The 16,307-nt window shown below is 50.7% G+C and overlaps 1 protein-coding gene across 3 annotated transcripts in view; it reads left to right on the forward strand.

Annotated features, from left to right (window-relative positions):
- Nucleotides 1–1,873: 1,873 nt before the first annotated feature.
- Nucleotides 1,874–16,307, forward strand: part of Lrfn2 (leucine rich repeat and fibronectin type III domain containing 2) — a 165,431-nt gene continuing 150,997 nt past the window's right edge. For 2 of the 3 annotated variants that reach the window (XM_034521661.2, XM_076915370.1), the window contains exon 1: nucleotides 1,874–3,215. The gene's annotated coding sequence lies outside the window, so the exon portion shown is untranslated. The remainder of the gene's footprint in view (nucleotides 3,216–16,307) is intronic. The other variant, XM_034521659.2, reaches the window with a different exon arrangement.

Consider the following 16,307-nt stretch of genomic DNA (forward strand, 5'->3'; position numbering starts at 1 on the left):
ATGCTTGTATGTATCTAAAAGTGTCTGTCCAGTGGACATCTTCTGGACAGTCATTTTTGGATCTGCATCTCAGGATCTTAGCTTTGAAATCAACAAGTACAAGGCTGAAAATACATTCATATACATAGCACGATGACTCCAGGTCAGGTGCATCCAGCCTGAGCAAAGGAACAGGAAAACAGAAGACTGAGGTTCAAAGCTGGTCACCACAGACTATTCAGAAGAGTGGGGATAGAGAAGAATCTATGGACATATGGCTTATGTGCAGCCCCTCCCCCTCCCACATACACAGTAGTGGAATGACCCTTAGTTACCCCTGGCCAACTTCTGTGGTCAGTAACCAGGCAGCTACTATTAGATAACCTTCTGGGCTTTGCCCAATGATCCAAGAAACTTTCATTTGTCCCATGGGCAGAGGTGGCTGCTGAGTGGTTATCTCTTGATTTCCCTACATGCAAGGCCTCACCCATCTTCCAAGGATGCTCAGAGGTCCCTCCAGCTAGAAATGTCTTAGACATATCCAACCCCTGTAAGGAGAAGAGTCTTACTGTGTCTATCACTCCTCTAAAAACCACAGTGAACTTCTAGGGCATCTAAATCCAGCCCCAAACTCAGTTCATTCTTAGGCAAGCCCAACAGAGTTATCCTCTAAATTACGCAGGATCCAGGTTCTGTCTCTTTTAGAGTAGCTGCCCTGGCTTCTCTGAGCTGGGAGATCTTCCTTCCAGGAACCAGGTCTTAGCTGAGTCCTGTCCCATATCCAGCATCTCTTCCTTTATTATTTCCCTCCATTACATCTTTCTAACGCCTTTCCTTTTCTCAGTGCAGCTCTGTTTCTGGGCTGTCCTGTCCTCTTCCTAACCTTGCTCTTCCAGGTCCCATCTTTTCATGGATGTGCCCAGTTAGAAGCAGTCAGATCTTCATCCCCACCCCCTCAGGAGAATTCAAACATTACCTCAGGCTGCATGCCCTCTCTCCACTCTACCCACTTTAAAAATTATTCTATTTAGTCTCACTTTTTAAATTATTATGTTCATTATAGTAATATATTTCTTAATTATGACACTATGCAAAGCCCGGAGTGGGGGGTAACCAAAGAGGAATGCTCTCAGCTGCTGCCCGCTTTCTGCCCCCTTCCCCTTCTTTCCTTTACTCTCTCTGGTTCAATGCCCTACGTCTTCCTCTCCTGCTCTTCCTCTAGCTCTGCTCCTGCTTGTCTCTCATTCCTGGAGTCAGCTTTCTTCTTTCCAGGGCCAGCTCACCGCTTACACCTTGAGCTGCACCCTAGACATACCTCCTTTCTTTCAGGTTTCCCAGAATCTTTACAAGGAGGGGCTGGTTTTCAAGGGCCTTTGTGGCATCCCAATCTGATAGTTTCCTTGGGCGCACCTGGGGAGGGTGCCCTGCAAGAGACCTACCTGGCTCTTTGCACCTCAGTAGGTATGCACCCAGCTGGGGTGCCCAGATAGGCAAGAGACAGGTTTTTTCATACACCCGGTCGAGCTGAGCCGATGTTGGACCACAGAGACACATCCACAAACCACATGTGCCTCCCTGTGGGTAACTGGGACAGGTGCACGGAACAAGTGAGAGCGGATATGAATTGAGGCACGCTCTTTGCCCTTGGTTTTAACAAATGGAGCAACAACGGGGCTCTCCAGTTCATGGCCTCCACAGGGAAAGATACACGGGGCACTTCAGAGCCCAGGCTTACCTTCTCCAGTGACTGGCCACCAAGATCCCAAAGGCCACCAAGCCTATGCTGCACCAGCTTGGAGATTCTAAGCCTACAACCAGCCTAGAGTGATTACTCTGCTACCTACCACGTGCTTTAGCCATTCCGCTTTAATCTGGGGCCTCCAATTCTTACTATGTCACGTGGGGGTATGGGTGGAGGATGGTCTGCTGGGCTGTCAAACAAGAGCTTATTCTCCTGGGCAGTCTTGAAATGTTCAGGAAGTCTGTTGTGTGTGTATTTGTGTGTGCACATACCCAGCACGGGCTGCTATAGGTCCCTGGCTAATGTGAGGGATCCTAGCTGGGTTCAGGGCTGGGTGGGCGCGATCCTCCCATCGCCACCCCCACCCGGGCCAACGCGGTAGGATTTTCCTCCGGCAGGCGGCGGGCTGGTGGCTGTGTGCAAGGCGTACTCAGCACGAGAGGCGGCAGCACGGACTCGACCCGGCCTCGGGGATCGCCGTGCGCAGGAGCTGTCGTGTTACTGCGCGGCGGATCGAGCGGGTCCTGGGGGTTCGCGGGGCTCGCGGCCCTGCTAGGCTGCAGTTCCATTCCACTTACACTGAACCAACGTTGCCAAAACCGAGGATCCTCGGGCTGTGGATCCCGGCTGAAGCAGGCTCTGGGGTGCGGAGCTACTGCAGCCCCGCAGGCGGCCACTGGGGGCTGCAGTGCCGGAGAGCCCGGCGGGGACCGTGCGCTTCGCTCTGCCTCCGAGTCCTGGGGCGCCTTGGGTCTCTAAGGCTGTCTGCACCGCTGGCCGCAGCTGCCTGCACAAACCGCACAGCACCCTCCCAGATCCGTGCGTGCGATTGCAGTGTGTGTGTGTGCGTGTGTGTGTGTGTGTGTGTGTGTGTGTGTGTGTGTGTGTGTGAGAGAGAGAGAGAGAGAGAGAGAGAGAGAGAGAGAGAGAGAGCTTGTGCGCGCACGCGTGGGGGGGCAGTGGTGTGCATGCGGGGAGTGCGGGGGAGTGTATTTGTGTGTGTGCCTGTGGGTGTGAGTGCCTTGCTCCCTCTGATACACACACGCACACACACAGAGACACACACACAGAGGACAGACTGGTCTGAACTTGAAGACATCCCACATTCCAAGAGGCTGCAGTTCCTGGGGATGCCGGGGGTTTCTTCCATCAGGAAAATCCTACCCTCATCTTCCTAGAAGAGATTATCTTTTCTATCCTTTTTTCCCCTTATTTTTTTTAAATCTGGAAGAGAAGAGCACAAGTTGTACTCCCCCTCCCGCCCCTTCTTCTTGCTAAATGCCATGGATATAACTGAATAAGCTGCTCAGGGCTCTCCCCGCGTGGATGGTCCGAGGCCACCATCTGCCTGCCTTCGCTGGATCGCTGCAGCTGGAGCGCTTAGCGTGAGCCTGTCTCGGGCCAGGAAGGATGCGTGGCCGAGCCAAGGAGCCCGGGCGCCCTGCGGAGCCGGCCGCGGAGCCTCCCCGCCGCGGGTAGATGCCGCCTTGCCCAGGTGAGTGGCTGTCTCTGCTGCGTCTTGGCGATGCTGGGCATCCACGGGAGATGGGCGCAGGGATTTACGCACCTGGGGGAAACAGGGGAACTTTGCCTCTTTTCCTGCCTCACTTGCGGACTTCCTCCATCCTGAGTACTCGTGTGGATGCATTCTCTATTTCATCCTTCCTTCTATATTGTGTTTTGATAATGTGGGGGAAGGGGGAGAAACTGATGGGGAGGAAGAAGAGCGGGTCGGGTCCTGGTAGGGCTTCAGTACGGTTAGGGTGAAGCTGGGAAGCTGGAGGAAGAGACCTCAGTCTCCTACAAAGGCAATCCTTGAATGCAGAACTTTGCCACCAGACCATGCTGTTGCATCTCAGCACCTGCCGGGCCTGGCTAGGACGTTGCTGGGGTCTGGGTGATGATTCTGGGGTCTTCTAGAGCTTGGTGCCTGGACAGGTGGGGTGGAGACAAGCGGAGGTTGATGGAGTGCCATGGAGGAGGGGAGGGAGGCATGGTTTCGGGGACCCTATCCTGGCCTCAGGCAGATCTAACCGAGATCAGGAGGACTGTGTGTGCCCACTCGGCTTGCTGAGAGTGCCATGATGAAGCAGTATGTAAGCTGGCATGGCCATGCCCATGTTGGTAATCTTCTGTCTCCCACCCAGCCCTGCCCTGCTTCTAAGGCTGGCCTGAGCAAGAATTGAGAGTGAGACCGGCATACAGCTCCCAGGAGGAGGGCAGTGCCTTGCTCTCCATCTTCCCCACGGAGAGCACAAAGGACAGAAGCACTGAGTTCCAGCGAAAGGGATCCCAGACGGGCAGAGCTACAGGGAGGGAGGGAGAGAGGGAGAGAGGGAGAGAGGGAGAGAGGGAGAGAGGGAGAGAGGGAGAGAGGGAGAGAGGGAGAGAGGGAGAGAGGGAGAGAGGGAGAGAGGGAGAGAGGGAGAGAGGGAGAGAGAGAGAACACACAGGAATCAGGCAGAGTCTGCAGAGGAACTGAGCCCGACTCACGCCAAGTGCACTCAGAAACAGCTGCAGACAGACAGACACCTGCAGGGAGAGGGTCTGTTAGAGCCTGTCACCCAAGCTGGAGCTGCAAGCATGGCTATAGATGTTAGCCCTCTGTCCTGGTTAAAGCAGTGTGTGTGTGTGTGTGTGTGTGTGTGTGTGTGTGTGTGTGTGTCTGTCTGTCTGTCTGTCTGTCTGTCTGTCTACCCCTGGGGCCGGGGTAGAAACCCAGCTAAGGAAGAAAGTAACCTCCCGACTGTGGAGTTCCAGGCTTCACGGCAGAGGTGGGTTGTTGCACTTGGGCGGGGGCCTGATGGGAACTAGTGCCTGAGCATCAGGGAGGCTGGTGAAACGCAAGCAAATAAACCGGGGTTTTGTACCGTGTCCTGGGTTCAGATGGAGTTGTAAAGAGCAAGCTATGCAGCCAGGAGGGCTGTGGGACTGGTTTAGGGAGCCTGTGAGAAGCTGAAAAGGGGAGAGGGTTGGACCTGGAAGACCTGTGCTTAAAGTGTCAAGCGTCCCTGACCCAGCGCTGCTTCTGCTCTCCCATGGACTGTAGTGCATCCTGTCCCTCTGCTGTGGGCAGGGGGTGCAGAGTTATATGGCCTTCTCTCTCCTCCCTCCTATGCTCAGCTGCAAGCCCCCTTCCTGGCTGTCCAGCTCTGGTCTAATTCCTACCCTGAAGGTAATTTCTAATCTTCTTCTTGCCCTCACCCCCCCACCCCCAGCCCCCACCCCCGGGGAACACAAGCAGCAAACTGATCACTTCTGGTGCAATCTCTGGTGATGCTCCTCAGGGAGCTAGCTCCCAGGGATAGCTCTGGGTACAGGACAAGGTCTGTCTTGGTTGGAAGGAGGCTGAGATCCGATGTCTTTCTTTGAAGTATGGGCTTTTTCCCAAGGCCTAGAAATGTGAACAGCTGGGGAGGGTGAGTAGAGAGAATTGAAAGGCCAGGCTGAGGAGAATAGGAGGCTGAAAGAAGGTCTAAGGGATGCAGACAGGAGGTGAGGATTCTTTAAGACCCTGTGGCCCTGATTTGGCTGTAAAGAGAGGCTATTTTCTTATCCTCGATCCTGCTTCAAAGTAAAATCAAGGACTTGGGGCTTCTGACTTCCAACTGCTAGCCTGAAGGGTGGGGCAAGTTTGTTCTTTTACCTTGCTTCTTCTTCTTGTTTTTGGTGTGTAGAAACTTCTGAGCTCTCAGCCTAGGGGGTGGGAGGTGGGTGTCAACTCAGGAACAATTGAGCATTGATGTTGGAATTGGAGTTGCTTTTTAAAAGCCCCTTGTCCTGAGGCAAGGAGGACCACAATGACTGAGCTTAGGTAGACACACACACACACACACACACACACAAACGGGGGGGGGGCATGGGGGGGCGGGGGGGGACTCTGAGTAGAGGATGTTATGGATGACCTCAGGTAAGGCAGTGAAAGTAGTCTTTTACAGTCCTTTTGTTACATCCTGGGATAAAAATTAAATTTGGATAGGCCACATTCAAATTCTGATTCTGCCATATTCTTGTTAGTCACTAGAGACCCGTGGTCTCACCCCATGAAATGACATAGTCACACACATCCACACATCCGGAAAATGTGTGCTAACCCATGTTTTCCTGGCAGGCTCCATATCCTTACTCAGATCCCAAGAACTACTCCATCCATGGGGAAGTAGGGAGGCAGGGAGAGCCTGTCAGAGACATGGAGGATGAAGGAGAGTGCCTCTGCTTCCCTGCTTCTTCGGGAACTCTCCAGAAAACTTTAGGAATTGATTTAAGGCCATCAGTTTGACCTCTGGGGCCCAGGCAGCTGCTTCTCTCCCTCCTTGTGTGCTTTGGGGTCTTCTAGCCACGGGTATTTGCCAGGGAAGCCAAGCTCTATGCTTTACCAGTTTAGTTTCTTACCCTTCCCTGCCTGAGGCTTGAGTGTGAAACCTAACCCCACCCCCAGCCCCTGCTGTCCCTGCACTCTGTCTCCCACTCCACCCTGACCTCATAGAGGCTCATCCTGTATTACAGGTGTTTGCCACCACATCTGACTTTCCCCCCTTTGATGCAGAGTTGTGTTATGTAGTTCAGGCTATCCTGTGCCTTAGTCTGAGGAGTGCTGGGATCCCACAGTCTACCTGGGCATGAGCTATCTGAGAGCATACATTCTAAAGCTCCTCTCTGGCTCAGCCCCGCCCTGGTCATGAATCAGAACCACCTGTCTAGAAACAGACACTGGACAGTCAGGACAGTTCAGAGGTGTCGGCAGGGTGCCTGAGGGAAATAGTGGGGAGAGCACCCAGCATCATTTAGGGATTCTTCCTCCATCTCACGTGTAATGTGGATAGGGGCTAAGCCTCGGCCCCCAAGGCCTGGTTTCTGATGTTAGGACTCACTTAAAAAGTTGGCAACCATGTCAGCAAAAGGCCAAAGATCCAGGCCTGGGGCTTTGCTGGTGGGTTGGTAGGTTTCTCTGAATTAGGTTTGTGTGACCCTGCCCTTCCCGTCAGGCATTGGGCCTGGCAGTGGGCACTATGCCTTCTGGGGACAGAGCAGTCAAGGTTGCTGGGGAGAGCCATGTGGTCCGTGTAGAGCACAGGATCTCAAACAGACATCTGGGAAGGGTCACACACCAGCATGTATATCAGGTGGCAGTCACGGAAGAAGGACCCAAGGGTGGCAGAGGGTGTGGTCCTTGGGCCAATGATTCTCCGTCTTCTTTCATCATTACTCCTGAAAGGACACTGCAGAAACTTTTTCCTAGCCATTTGTCCCACGGGATTTAAATCCTGCAGATGTACCGTTTCCCCTTCTATGCTGGGCACAGAGTATATTCTATAGATGGAAAGGGGAGGGGTTTGTTTATTTCATTGGTGTTGCCTCTCCACCAAGAAGTTTCCCCTCTTGGGGGCGATATTGTCCCCGCTGAGTCTGCATGTCTTAGGGCTCGCAGACAGAAGCAGAAGACATGGATTCATAGATCCAGGGGCAGGAAGAGCCAGCAGATGCTAGAGACAGATTCTTGATAGCTGGTGACCCCACCCCTCAGCTAAGAACAGTATCAATGTAGATTCTCAGCCATCAAAAGCCCCCTCATTGCCCAACGGTTTCCTGGATAGGAGTCCCAGCTGGAGATGAGAGGTGGCCAGGATGCTCTACCCTAGAACACAAGGCTAGATTTTAAGCAGTCAGAGGATGACTTCAGAAGACAGAGGTTAGAGATAAGAACATTCCTGTCACTAGGCTGGTTATAGTATTGAAGCCAAATGCACAGAATAGTTTAAGCAGCATTCTGGGCTGCTTAAACTGTGTTTGGTGGGTCCGTGTTTGTGCTACCCCATTTCCTTGCCTGGTAAAGGGAGACTGAACAGAAGAAGGTATTAGAGTTCTTTCAAAGAGATGCAAGGCTGTAGCCTGGCTTCTGAACCACAGAAATCAACCATCATCAATTTAGGTAGAGCTGGGTCTGCTGTCTGGAATATCCCTCCCCATGAGCCAAGGACACTGAGAACCCAACAAACATGAGGAGACAGGTGTAAACTGAGTCAGAGAATGAGGAACAAACCCATGTGCCTATAATTCACCCCTCTGTGGGATTGTCTGCAGCAGGCTTGGTCCTGCTAATGACTGTCCTGTATTCACAGTAACAGCCAGGAACAGGAGGACTCGGAGCACGTACTACTTGGCATCCTATAGCCATTCACACCCCACCCATGGGAGCAGTACATAAGACACAATGGCAGGAGCGGGGATCTGGACATCCCAGAGGGCCAGCCTCTCCAACTTGCCTTAGGTCAGATCTCTAAGAAAAGTCCCAAGAAGGACTGGAGATGTAGCTCAGTTGGTAGGGTGCCTGCCTAGCATTTGTGCTCCCAGGTTTGATCTCTGGTACCCAATAAACCAGGTTTGGTTGTATAGAATTGTCAACCAGCTCTCAGAAGTAGAGGTGGAAAGATCGGAGGTTCAAAGTTATTGTCAACCACGTACTGAGGTTAAGGCTAGCGTTGGCTACTCGACACCCTGGACATGCAATATCTCCTTGGTTTCTCTTTCTTGTCTGAGACTTATTTCCTACTATTCTCTGGACCCTACAGTGTTCCAGCTACCATATTCGGTTGCTGCTAAGGGCTGTGGAAAAGAGGTACACTCTGTGGAGGTTCCTGTAGAATAGCTATAAACCAGGCAGCATCGTGGCATGCTCTGGTTCTCAACATGTATAACATACATGGTTACACATGTGTAACATACATGGTCCCTAAGCCACCTGCACTGTTTGTAGAAACTCAGATAGTGATCTAGGCTCAGTCTGGGACTTACGTTCTATACTTGATGAGAGAAGGAGAGATGTGGGAACCTGGGCATACCTGCAGTGGTACAGGTCCTGTGGGCAGGATGTAAACAGTCGTAGGTCACCACAACAGTAAGTGCGCTGAGCCCTCATGAGTCTAACTTTGGAGTTGTGCAGTCTCTCCCATTCCAAGCCGCCCCCGTGGGGCCAGGCCTTCCTCAGGCAACCCACCAAGCAGATTAGTTACAGCTGACAAGGGCAGAAGCATGTCCAACTTCCAAAACTTCCATAAACCCCTAACAGCCAGGAAGGGCTAAAGCCAAGCCCTGGCATCCTGGGAAGGTCCTGGAGACTTAGATGAACAAAGGTGGGCCTTTCCCACAATTCCCCTGTAAAGGAACATCTAGAGTGCTCCGAGAGCTCTGGATGCAGCAGCAGGGGTAGGTGGGGAAGTGGGTGGTGCCCTGAGGTCAAAGGTTAAAAGTCTGCTATAGAATTAGGCCAGGAAGGCTGGTTATGGCATACTCTCTGAGGTCAGTAAAGCCTGGAGTGAGCTACCTGTCAGTCCTGCTGGGCACCTGCTGAGGTACCTGGGACATTCTTCTACCTTCTTGTCTTCATCTTCAAAAGGGAGTCTGGCTAGTCTCCTAAGACCCTTCTGGATCAGATCAGTTATCTTTTCCATGTGTTTGTTTTTGAGACAGGGTGTCACTATCTGACTGTCCCTGAACTCTCTCTGATGACCAGGCTGGTCTCGAACTCACAGATCTGCTTGCCTTCTGCTGGGATTAAAGTCCTGAGCCACCACACCCCATCTGCTCAAATGAGTGATCTTTTGATTTACAAGTGTATGGAGCAAAAGTACCTCTGCTGACCCATTTCAGTCCCAGAGTGATGGAGCTGAAGACCTGTGACCTCTTCCTCATTCTCTGCCAGACGCACTGGTCAAATGCTTCTCTTGGCTTGGTGCCCTACTCTGGCTGGGTTCCCCTTAAAGAACTCGAATCCAGGGCTGCAGCTGAAAGCAGGCATCTCTTTCCTTGTTGACCGAACATAGTCACACACTCATATTGAAATTCACCCACCCTCAGTTATGCAGAACTCACACCTGCATGCCCAGGTATACACAGACACACTCCCACGTTGGGAGCTCGTATGCATGCATAGAAGTGCACAACCCATGTGCATACACAAGACAAATCTGCCTACACACTAATCTATATACACACCTGCGCACAGAGGGATACTCTTGCATCCCACCTCTAAGAACACCACTCACTATACAAAGAACATCTTCGTAGTTCCCACACCCCCAAGTGCACACCAGAGGATGGATGAAGATGGATACGGGATATAGGCAGGACCACAGCAGGACCAGCAGGCATCAGAGTTCACATAGGCACATGGATTTTCCCTGTCAATGAATAGGACCATAAGATTTGCAGCTACCCAGGGAAGCAGGAAGCTTAAATTCCATTCATGGGTTAATGGTGGAAAACTGGGGCCAGGCAGATCTCTCTGGGTGGTAGATCTGGCCCTGGAGATCTCCTCCTTGTGGGTCAGGACATATGCTCCCTAGCAGACTGGTTAGTGGCCATTCTTTCTTCCTGGTTTTGGTCTGCACCACCCCTAACTAATGTGGAGAGAAGGAAAGCTTTTCATCATTACCCATCAGGCTTTGCTCCTCAGCACAGGCCTTTGCATGGTCTCCTGGCCTCAGCCCACATGACTGCATCCTTTACTTATTTTCATTTTATTTTGAGATAGAATCCTACTCTTGAGCCCAGACTAACTTGGAACTTACTGTGTAGCTCAGGCTAGCCTTGAACTCAAGGAAATCCTTCCGGCTCTGTCAGCCTCTCCCAACATGCTGGAATTATAGATGTGACCCACTGTACCAGCCTCCATCCTCCTTCTTGAGAACACGACTCTCTTCTTCCCTGCATCATGGGAGCGAGGTATCATTTTGCTTATTCTGAGGTGGCCTTGCACCAGTTCAAGGCGTAAGACTGCAGGTAGCCTGACTGGGGTATGGCCGTTCATCTCAACCTCCTTTGCCCATGCTCACATGCCATGGTCACATGTCCTCCCGGTTCAGATGACTTTCTGAATGTCTGCCATGAGCCATCCAGCTGGCTGATGTTGCAGGCAGTCACTCCCAGTCCTTGCTGCCTTACAGTCTCGGTGCCCACCTGGCTTAGCCTCTTGCATGTGGCCCAACTGTTTCTATGGCTGTTAGGCCTCTGGGGATGTTCAGTGCTGGCTGGTTTCTGGTACTGTTCTTCATCTGCATTCGTGTGTGTGTGTGTGTGTGTGTGTGTGTGTGTTCGGGACTCGCCCGAAGTCACTTATGATTTACACTTCATGGTATAAAGCTGATCCAGTGTGATGGTGATGATTGGTGCTGAGGAGGTGATAGTGGTGACAGTTGTGATTTGGTTGTAATGATGATGAGAGTGGTGTAAAGATGATAATGATGATGATGGAGTGGAGGCTATGGTGATGGTGATGGTGATGGTGGTGATGAAGTGGAGGTTATGGTGATGGTGGTGATGGAGTGGAGGCTATGGTGATGGTGATGGTGATGGAGTGGAGGCTATGGTGATGGTGATGGTGATGGAGTGGAGGCTATGGTGATGGTGGTGATGGAGTGGAGGCTATGGTGATGGTGGTGATGGAGTGGAGGCTATGGTGATGGTGGTGATGGAGTGGAGGCTATGGTGATGGAGCTGATGATGGGGTAGAGGCTATGGTGATGGTGGTGATGCTGTTGCTGATGGTTGAAGGGAGGTGGTGATGGTTACAAGAGTCTGTGACGTGATGCAGATCACGTGCTGCGTATAAAGACAACTTAAGAAACAAATCCTCAAGCTGTTTTCCCAGATACCCCTCCAACCTAACTCTAAGCCAACACCTTACCATCTTACCCAAGTAGACATCGATGAGCTAAAGAGATTGGGGCCATGGTCTTAATTTAGGAATCACTGACCCTAAGGAAACCATTTAATCTTCCTTATGGCTTGAGTACTTGCGTCATCTGGATTGGACTGAGAACTGAGGGAGAGACCCTAGGATAAATCCTGGATGCTCTGCCAGAGTCACAGCTTCCAGGCACATAATAGATATGGACTTTCACACCTGGAGGGGAGCAATACCCTGTGTGTAGAGAGGCAAGAACCCAAATGTGGGACCACGGGTAGGAACCACATCTGTAGTCAGAATGGTCACAAGGAGCAGGCAGGTCCCTTATGCTTGAGAAGTCTTCATCTGGTAAGACGAGGCAGGTTCCTTGTCCTCAGATCGTCTAGGCTATGGTGAGGATGGTGTAGCAGTGTGTGGTGTGTCATTAGGATCTGGGCACTAAAATTATGGACATGGCATTCTTGGGGACGTGTGCACGTGCAACTCTAGGTCTCCATTGCTGGGGCTTCTGCAGGGTTCTATTTGCTCGGTTATATAAATTTTAGCACATTACTGTCCGTACCTTGGTTTCTCCAACTGTGAAATGGAAACAATACCAGTGTCTACTTCTTAGGGCTCCATGATTCATTTGAATTGCTATATGTAAAGTACTTGGATCAGTGTCTGGCACACAGGGACTTGTGAGGTAGCCATGGCAGAAGTTGCAGTTACAGTAGTTTTTCTAAGTGGAGAGGGACCACTGTGCATCCACTTACCAACTATTCTCTCCCAGCGACAGCCTCTTAAAGTGCACATTGCTTTGGGTGAATTTATGATATTTTCCATGGACTTAGATTTGTCATTTCCACCAAGCTCACTGGGCTGGAGCCCATGTGCTTTGTAATGATTGTGCAGTCCTTACACATGAGGGGAAATTGAGGGAAGGAAGTTATCAAGGGACTCTTCTTTCCTGCAGGTATTATTATTATTATTATTGTTATTATTATTATTTATTATTATTATTATTATTATTATTATTATTATTATTATTATTATATCCAACTACAGTGTGTTTGGGGAAAAGGTTGTGGAGGTGTGGGGAGCAGACAGTGTGGGGTGATGGAGGCATATGGGTTCACAGTGGCTCCAATATGGGAGATAGCCCATCCCCCCACATTCCTGGCTCCTAGCATGTGGAAGGGTTGGGCGCTGTGGCAGGTCTGAGCATACATCGAGCCTCTGGGAACTGTAGTGAGAGCTCCAGCATGAGAGGTTGAGAATCATCTCCATGCCCGGAGAGTTTAAATGTGGAGCATGGGGCTAAGAAAGTGTGTATGTGCTGAGCCCAGACAAGACATGGCGCCTCTGTGCAGACATGAGGTCTTTGACTAGACCTTGTGTAGAGAGTAGACCAGAAAGACCCATATCCTGAGTGGTAAGATCTGTGCCCTCCTCAGGCCTGACCCTGTTGATGAGCAAGAAGGACTCCTGAGCTTTGAGGTGAAAAAGTTGAGAAATTATTGACAGCAAAGAAATGACTTTGGTCCTTACACCCCCAGGAAGAAGGCTGGAGAGCCCTTGTGAGAGCAGACTGTGCTAGGTAGCTTTGTCAATTTGACTCAAACAAGAGTCATCCGGTTAGATGGGATCTCATTTAAAAACCGTCTCCATCAGACTGGCCTGTGGGCATGTGTGTGGGACATTGTCTTAATTAATGATTGACATGGGAGAGCCCAACCCACGGTGGGTGCTGCCACCCTTGGGCAAGCAGTCCTGGGTTGTGTAAGAAAACAAACTGAGTAAGCCAGGAAAGCAAGCCAGCAACATCACTCGTCCATGGTCTCTGCTTCGGTCCCCTCTTCCAGTTCCTGCTTTGAGTCACTGACTTGACTTCTTAGTGATGAGCTGTCCCAGAAATGTAAGATGAAGTAAACCCTCACTCCCCCCCCCCCAAGTTGCTTTTGGTGGTGGTGTTTATCATAGCTGCAGAGAGCAAACGAGAACAGGACATCTGTGGCCTGGAGTTTCAGGGAACTGTGGGAACAGGAAAGGGGCAGGGAGAAATCATATCGGTGTCCAGGGTGGGGCTTGGGATGCTGAGGAGTGTGAGTGTGAGTGTGACCCCAGGAGGGAACAGGAGTCTGGCTATGTGGGGTATGAATGGGTATCAGAAAAGTCTGGGAGGAGAGACGGGGCTGGGCACTACACAGTCGGGCCATGGTGAGTGGGACCCAGCCCAGGCCCCCTCTCCCATGGCAGGAGTCCAGACCCTGAGCCCAGTTTGAGACTCTGTGCCAAGCATTGTTTCTAAATCTCAAGCCATTGAGTAGAGTGTGGCAATAGAAGATTCAGCTCTGCAGAATAACACCTGGGTGGGGAGACAGAGCCATGGCTCCCATGTTAGAGGAAGGATGGCTGGGATATTTGTGGCTGGCCCAGCTTTGGGGAGGTGAGTTATCTCAGGCCAGGCCACCTGCTGCTCTGTCACTGGGCAGTCAGGCCAGTATTTACTGTATATTGGTTTTTTAAATTGCAGTAGTACATCGATCCCCCATTTCATTTTGGCCCTTATATTCTCTCTCTCTCTCTCTCTCTCTCTCTCTCTCTCTCTCTCTCTCTCTCTCTGCCTTTCTCTGCATTGCTGTGTCTTTCTCTGTCTCATCTCTCTCAGTTTGGCTTCTAATGCAGAGAGGGTATTCTCATCCTTGCATCCTGTTACTTAAGGTAGCAGGCTTGCCTTATTGCTTGTGCATCAGATCCTCTCCTGTCCCTTTGTGCAGCCCTTGTCTGTGCTAAAGCTGTAACTGTGGTTTGGCTAATCTCTGCTCTACCCAACAACAGAGAGGAAGTATGGCTTCATCTACATTTAAATGTGAAGGAAAGGGCGTTCAGAGGCTAATGGGCTGACCAGGTCATGCTTGGGTTATAGGAGGTTGTAACAGTGGTTTCTGGTTATCAGAACTTTGTGTGAGCCCAGCACAACACTAATACAAGTGCTCTCTCTCTCTCTCTCTCTCTCTCTCTCTCTCTCTTTCTCTCTCCCTTTCTCTCTCTCCCTCTGTCTCTCTCTCCCTTTTTCTTTCTCCCTTTCTCTCTTCCTCTCTATCTCTCCCTTTCTCTTTCTTTCCCTCTCTCTGTCCCCCTCCCCACTCTGTGTGTGGTGTGTCTGTGTCTATGTCTGTGGGGTTTGTGTGTGTATGTGGTGTATATGTGTGTGTGTGTGTGTGTATTTGTGTGTATGTGTGTGTTTATGTGTGTGTCTGTGTTGGTGTGTGTGTATGTGTGTATGTGTGTGTGAGTCTGTTTGTGTGTGTGTGTATGTGTGTGTACGTATGTGTATTTATGTGTGTGTGTTTATGTGTGTGTGAGTTTATGTGTATGTGTTTGTTGTATGTGTATCTGTGTATTTTTGTGTGTGTCTGTGTTTGTGTATGTGTGTGTGTATGTATTTATGTGTGTATGTGAGTGTGTGTGAGTATGAGTGTGTGTGAGTGTGTGTGTATGAGTGTGTGTATATGTGTGAGTGTGTATGTGAGTGTGTGTGTATGTGTAGGCCAAAGGAAATTCTCAACTGCCATTCTTTTCTCAGGTGCCAGCTACTTGGTTTTTGCATAACATTTCTTGCTTTTCTGGAGCTCTCCAAGTAGGCCAGAATGGCTGGCCAGCGAGTTGCAGGATTCTACCTGCCTCTGCCTCCCTGGTACTGGGATTACAATAGTGCCACTATGTTTGCTTTGTTCTGTATTAACATGGGTTGTAGGGATGGAGTACAGGTCCTTGTGTTTACGGGGCAAGTATACGATTGATGGGTCCTTCTCTCTAACCCTGCCGTAGGCTTGCCTCGCTGATGTTGTGCTCTCACTGACTGTCTGGGATAGTCCTGTCAGCATGTTTGACAGATGAGGACACAGCAGCCGGAGCAGTTAGTAACATCACAGTAAGATGGCAGGGCTTGGATTCAAACCCAAGAACAGGTTTCTGCACCCACACTCTCAACCACTGTTGTCCCAGGTTGTGAGTCTAACATGGGCTAGGGACCTCAGGACCTCGGTCACCTGGATTTGAGGACAGGAAGGATATGGCTACACTATGGAATGTGGTGTTTTGTGCTTAAGCCCTGGCTGGTTATTCCCACACATTCTTTTCCTTTGTGAAAGAAATGGCAGGTGTGCAGATGGGGAAACTGAGGCTGCAAAGAGTACTAAAAATCCTAGGAGCTGTCAGAGGCTGCTGGAATTGGGAATTCCTGAAAGCAAAACTTTCAGTTTTAAAATTCAGGAAAGGCGGGGTGGGGGGGGTCATCAAACAAGCACCTGAACCAGGCCTTGAGTGCTGTGTTAGTTACCGTTGTCAGGGAGCGGCTCAAGAGAGAAAGGGGTGGTGGTGGCACTTGGTTTGAGGAGATATGGTCCACTGTGGTGGGAAACGGACGATGACGGAAGGTGAGGCAGCTGGTCAGAGGGAGATGAAGGCTGGTGCTCAACTCCCTTGTTTTTATTCACTCCAGGACACCAGCCCATGGAAGTGTGCCACCTACATCATGGTAGGCGGGGTTTTACTACTTATTTATTTATGGTGGACTTTCTCACCTCAGTTAACCCAATCTAGAAACACCCTCACAGACATACCCAGATGCTCTCTCCTTGGTGTTTCTAGATCTTTCCAGATGGCAATCAGTAGTAACCACTACAAGCTCCCTTGTGTCCAAGGGCAGTTACTGTGTCCTTCTTCTGTGGGCACCTGTGGGGACATCACCTCTCTTGGTGCCTGGGTTTGTGGAACCCTGATAAGCAAGCCCTCAGATGTTGTTGTATTAGGCATCTCTGAATTGGGCATTGTTACCCAAATGGTAGAAAACACAGGTGAGGTCACAGCCTGGAGTCAGCAGTGTCTGCAGTGTACTTGGAGCCCCTGAGTTTGACC

The sequence above is a fragment of the Arvicanthis niloticus genome, chromosome 17 (assembly GCF_011762505.2).
Source record: "Arvicanthis niloticus isolate mArvNil1 chromosome 17, mArvNil1.pat.X, whole genome shotgun sequence".
In the NCBI taxonomy this organism is placed as follows: Eukaryota; Metazoa; Chordata; class Mammalia; order Rodentia; family Muridae; genus Arvicanthis; species Arvicanthis niloticus.